This window comes from Aptenodytes forsteri, unplaced genomic scaffold (genome assembly GCF_000699145.1).
Source record: "Aptenodytes forsteri isolate BGI_AS27 unplaced genomic scaffold, ASM69914v1 Scaffold494, whole genome shotgun sequence".
Taxonomy (NCBI): Eukaryota; Metazoa; Chordata; class Aves; order Sphenisciformes; family Spheniscidae; genus Aptenodytes; species Aptenodytes forsteri.
This window is the reverse complement of record NW_008794455.1, coordinates 179,634-185,335: the sequence shown is the minus strand read 5'-3', so window position 1 is coordinate 185,335 and position 5,702 is coordinate 179,634. Positions and strand designations below refer to the sequence as shown.

General features: G+C 54.3%; 1 protein-coding gene across 1 annotated transcript in view; it reads right to left on the bottom strand.

The window, feature by feature from the left end:
* Positions 1 to 5,702, bottom strand: part of SAPCD2 (suppressor APC domain containing 2) — a 19,820-nt gene that overhangs the window by 10,184 nt on the left and 3,934 nt on the right. The gene's annotated exons all lie outside the window — the stretch shown is intronic.

Genomic DNA, 5,702 nt, shown 5'->3' with positions numbered 1-5,702 from the left:
AGAGCCGCTCTGGCCGGTGTCCATCCACCGGGCACAAATCCTCATTTCTCGCAGCGCGGACCCGCACCCGCTGCTCCCGCAGCTGCAAATCTCCTGGTTTACCGGCAGAACTTTGGGTACCGCTACCTGCGCCCAAATGCAACGGGTGCTTCCGCTGCCGGTGGTAAGAAATAGCTTCGGACAGTTGGATTTTTGCACCCCAAAGAGACCGTAACCTTGCAGAAAGGAAAGTGGCTCTCTTTTTAAGCAGAGCTACCTGAAGACCTTACATCCCTAAAGACTCCAGAGCAAACGTGATTAGCGAACAGGAAGGAAACCTAAAGACTCCAGAGCAAACGTGATTAGCAAACAGGAAGGAAAAAAAAACCAAACCCAAACGCAGTGTTCACTCTCGCTGCCAGCTTTGCAAACACAGCCAAGAAGTGTCAGTCCAGCGTCTCACCTCGGCAGCATCCCCACGGGAGAGGGATGTACAGCTCTTTTGCATCAGCATGGAGAGGTCCTGCGTGCTTGACTTGTCTGGTGCTGCAGGGAAGCGAGTGCTTGCAGCAGGAACTGAGGCCGGGCATCCCAGCGCTGTGCAGCCAGCAGGAGCTGGGGTAGGGGCCCAAAGGAACCACGGACATGGAGAAAGGAGGGAAAAAAATGTATCAGTGTTGACAAATGTGAGAGAAACAGGATTTGGATCACATCTCTTATAAACTTAGTATGAACTGGCATTGTTAAAAGAATGGGTTTCTCTGATTTATACCGAAATTTGCTGCATCTGTTAGATCCCACAGCATGTTACCCCCAGTGAAAGGTGCTGCCCTCCTCTGCAAACTCCCTCCGTCAGATGGTTCATTGCAACAAAGCAGACTGCAAAGCCCCGGTGTCACGATTCCCATGTCACAGGCACCACGGCTCGCTTGAGGGGCCCTGGGCAGCCACATGCCGGCACCTCCAGTGCCCCCATCCTTGTCTGATGCTCATGATGCTGAGAGAAGAAGCGTCAGGGAGCGAGCGTGCTGGAGAAGGGTGACGGCCAGAAAGGGCAATTAGTCACTGTCCGGGTGCTCAGGTTGTAGGGCTGCCTGTGCCACGGACACCTCCCTGTGCCACAGACACCTCCCTGTGCCCTGTGCCAGGGGTGATTTCCTTCGGAACACACTTAGCCCTCAAGCCCTCCCATCCATGTGGCCCTTGCTGTGCTCCCCTCGCCATCAGCTTCCCTGTCCAGGCCAGACTCCATCCCTGGGTGTTTTCAGCAGCTTGGTCCTACTCCCGGCTTCTCAGCCCGTTCTTGCCACTCCTCTTCTCCATGGATTTCCTCAGCCCTTGTCAGACCCAGGCTGCCAGGTAAATCACAGCAGCCTCTGGAGACCCTCACTGGGCTTTTCTCTATCGAGGACCTGCTCTGGCTGGTTTCCTCTGTGCTATGGCCGGGCTGTTCACAGCCTGCTTTTCTTTAAACCATTTATTTTCATAAATTTCCTGGACCTGTCCTACCTGTTTTGAGATTTCTGCTTGGCTTAGCCATGTTTAACTGAACACGTTCACACCTGTGTAGGATACAGGGAGAAGGAACTGGTGCATCATCCCTCCCCTTTCTGCTCCAGAAACAAGGCAGTGAATGCGACACTGCTCAGCTCTGGTAGCATCAGCACACGGGCTGTTTTGCTCAGCAAAGGCTAAATCTGCAGGAAAACAAGTTTTTCTCTAGGTTCCTCTCACATCTCTGGGCTTGCTGGAACAGCCAGGAATAATAAGGGGGATTCAAAATGACCTTAATGTCTCTTGTCCAATTTCCCTGCCTGGCAGGTCTATCCCACCAGGAAAGCAATCCAGAGATACCAGAAACAATTCCTGGCATTGACTGTGTCCGGTGGTTCAGCTGAAATACTCTCGCTCCTCCATGTGGAGCTTTCTGCTCTGGCAACAGGGACCTGGGACACAACTGCCCAGTGCAGCTCTGGTCTACGCTTGCCATACCAAAGTGCCCTCAAGAGGCTGCCATGAGACCGGCTGATGTTTTCATCCTCGGCGTGGTCAGGTGAATGAGGTTAGGGAGATTTTGAAAATTCCTGGAAAAGGCTTTTTGAGTTTTTGTTTTTTCCTCTCACTGAATAGTTTGTCTTGGGGCCAGCCCAGGCTCTTTTGACTGACAGAGCCATCTTTGGTTTTTTTAATATAAACAACATAGTTATTCAGTTCTCCTTCCTCTGAGCTACTGGAAAGCACCAGCTGCCATTCAGACCTGGCCCAACCCTCCCTCACTGCTGGCCTGCAGGCACTGGCGGTGACACTCATGGCTCTGGTGTGGTGGCACCCAACTCTCTGGGGAGGGCACAGGGTGTCTGATGTTCCCTGGAAGGCTGGTGGCAGGCCAGCGTATCCCACCAACCAGCGTTGCCACCCGTGGGAATGGGAATCTCACTAACGGACATTCCTGAGTTTGATTTTAATGAGCAAACACTGCACCACCTGGCATGACAAGGCACTTAAGCAGAAAATAACGGAGAAAGGAATGTGCAGCTGGAAGGAGAAAAACAAGATAAAGACCATGAAGGCATTTCGCATGATCAGGAAGAACGGGCCAATCTGCTAGAGCATAGATGCGCGTGAACACAAGGCTGTAACCTATCTGCAAGCTGCAGGTAGCGCGTGTACACTTCTGCTTGCTATAAAAGATGCTAACAAAGAGCAATAAAGGTCTTTGGTTGCCGTGCCTGCCGGAGTCCGTGCCGCTTTTCACCCCCACAGCCACCCCTGGGAGGAAAGGTTGCAGCAGCTGCACCAAACCCCAGCAGAGCAGTGGGGGAACAGGGTGCTGGTGGTGAAGACTGGGGCACCTTCTTACATGACGCTGACCATCTACAGGTGATGCTGGGTGACTGTGGCAGTAGATTAAACCCCACGCTGACTTCAGCAGCACATAGGTGTTCACATGTGAATCTTGACTCTTCAGAGGATACATGGTGACTGCAGTCATGAGGTTGTCTACTGATGACCATGTTCAAGCAGATGCTGTGAGCCTCTGCTGCTGCCTTCTCCTGGGGGAGAGCGAGGTCTGGTGGGGAACCAGCCGCATGTCTGTGGGCTCAGTGTGTGCATGCTGCTGCCTGCCACGCGGACCAGCCAGCACAGCACAGCCTGCCTCTACATATCGCACTGCCAGCCAAAACAGTGCCACATCCAAAGTGGGTTGGTCCCCGGCCAGCACAGGTTACCAGACCATACCTAGGAATGGTTGGTCGGGGCTTGGTTAAAACCGGACCAGGAGCTGTGCAAACAACAGTCCAGGTGCCAAGTTCTGGTGCTCCCCGTCACTGTCCAGTTCATTAAGTGCAATTGGTGTTAACCCCTTCTTTCAGCCCCAAAGCTGAGGGGGTGCAGGGAATCACTTCCAGTGGGGTACCAAAAGCATCAACCCAGAAATGCGTATGTCCCCAGGAAACCTTTGGGCAGAGGCTAAAAATGGCGAGGGGAGTGTGGTCGGGGAGATGCAGCAGACTTTCCCTTGGGGGAGAGCTATCTTGTTTGATCCTCCCAGCTCTGAGATGCCATCGTGTTTTCCATCTTGCTGCTTACGGGGCCTCTTGAGGACATGCTCTGTTTGTTTTGGAGGGGGCTGGGCGCTTCCCACAAAGTTACTTTTCTTTCCTCCAGACTGTTTTTTCCCCTTGGAGGGCCGGCGAGCAGGAAGTCTGGTGGCTGCCTGGCGGCTCGCAGGCTGTCACGAGGGCTGGGAGAAGGGCGGTGGGTGGGAAGCTAAAATAAGCTGTCCAGGGGGGTGGTGGTTTTGTTTGCTTGCTCTGCAACATGCTTGGGTCTGCAGAGCAAGAATTTGTGTTGGTAGGAAATGGCAGTCACTCGCGTCCAGTCTCACCCTCCCGCCCCTCTGGCTGATGGGGTCTCAGCACCACGAGTTTAAATATAGGGAAGCGTCTGGGTCTTAAATGAAAGTGCGATAGATGCTGCAAGGCCTCTGGTTAGAATCTGTCTAGCAATTGCTCTGTCCTGTTATAAATTCCACTCTGCTGCTGAAGCCGGCTGTCACTGGAGCGGCTAAGGGCAGCGTGTAGTAACAGTCACGCCACAGCCACAAAATACCCAGCCTTTCATCTTACTCAGGGAACGACTGTAAAACCGCATTTCTTTGGGGAACATATTGGTGGATACTTACATACCGAAGCCTGAAGCGGGGCCCTAAAAATAAGCTCTACCTCTCTCCTGGTAGCACATCTTACCCCGATGGAGCAGTGTTTGCCATCTCTCTGCTTTCGGGGTGCTAGAGCTTTTTTAACGATGAATTTCCTGTTCCACCTGCATGTTTGTGTTTCCTTTGGCCCAAGCGTACCTCCTTCCCGCTCTCTCAGGTTGTCCTGCCCGGTATATCTGATGCAACCTGCCATTGGTTTTATTGCTTTACAGAAGAAAGTTTCTACCCACACAGGTACAATGGGTCGTGGAATCAGCCCCGGGGAACTCTGCGCAGCAGGACAAACCTGTTCTGGTGGATGACTGGATTTGGGGGGTGGGAGCGCGTTCACCAGAGCCAAGATCCCACGGCTATGAGATCCCACGGCTACGGGCTGGGGTTCCTTCAAGGCGAGGCAGCAAGGGCTGTACAAGTTCTGCAGGAAAAAACAGGGCTGGATTTATAAGTTGGATCTGACAGAGCCTTTTCTAATGAATAAGGGTCGATGGCTGTGCAGGCACCACGTGTGTGGAAGGACCTGCGCCCATTCACACACCAGGCAGGGAATGCAACCACAGCAGGAAGAGATTTTGTGTAAACGGGAGCAGAGCGAGGCGCCTTTGAAACCCTAAGCCTCTACCCAAGCAGGAGCTGTGTTGAGTCACATCAAGTAGGAAACTGAGCGTGAAACAGAAGCTTTGACAACTATCAGGGATTCTCCCTGACCTGATCGTCACATCCGGATGGGGTCCAACTCCCCTGACTCTGGTCACACGCAAGGCACGTGGCTGTGTCTGAGCAGCTGTCTGTCTGTCTGTCTTCTCATCTCCTTCTGCCCAGCCGGGCTCCGACTGCAGGCAGGATGCCACAGAGACAGGCCGATGGCTGGGACAGGGAGTTAGTGCTAAGCTGCTCAGCGGCAAGAGTGGACCGAATATACCAGGGGCTCGAGGGCAGGAGTGTAGGACATTGCACTGTCCCCACTCTCGGCTGGCTGTGACCCCAGCATGAGCCGCAGAGGCGGCTGCTTTGCTGTGTGCCTTCTGGCACCTCGTGACTGGCCCAGCCTTGGTCTTTGGGTTTTTGTGTCTAGTCACTTCACTGCTGCCGGTACTGTGGCTCTGATGGGGAGCCGGACTTGTGAGCCGGGGGGCCTGACCCTGCAGCAGACATCACGGCTGGGGTGGGGTGGGATCCGCCCAGCTGCCTGCTGTGCTGAAGTAACCCCAAGAGCTTTTCAATACGTTTGCAAGTGCGGGTGCAAGAAAAGGCATGAGACCTTCCCAGGTACAAAGGTCCCAGCAGGAACACCCCTGGGGTTCCCCTCAGATACATCTCAGTAGCCAAACGCATCTGGCATCAGCTGGCACAGCCCACTGCAGAAGGGCACCCTGGCTGTGAATTCGGCCATGGGGGAAACGCTGCGCTGGCCGCAGGCAGCCTGCCTCGCAGGGCGGGGCAGCGGGCAAGCAGCAGGCAGGGACCCCGCGGGGGTGGAGGACGGCAGGGTCCCGCGGGCCCG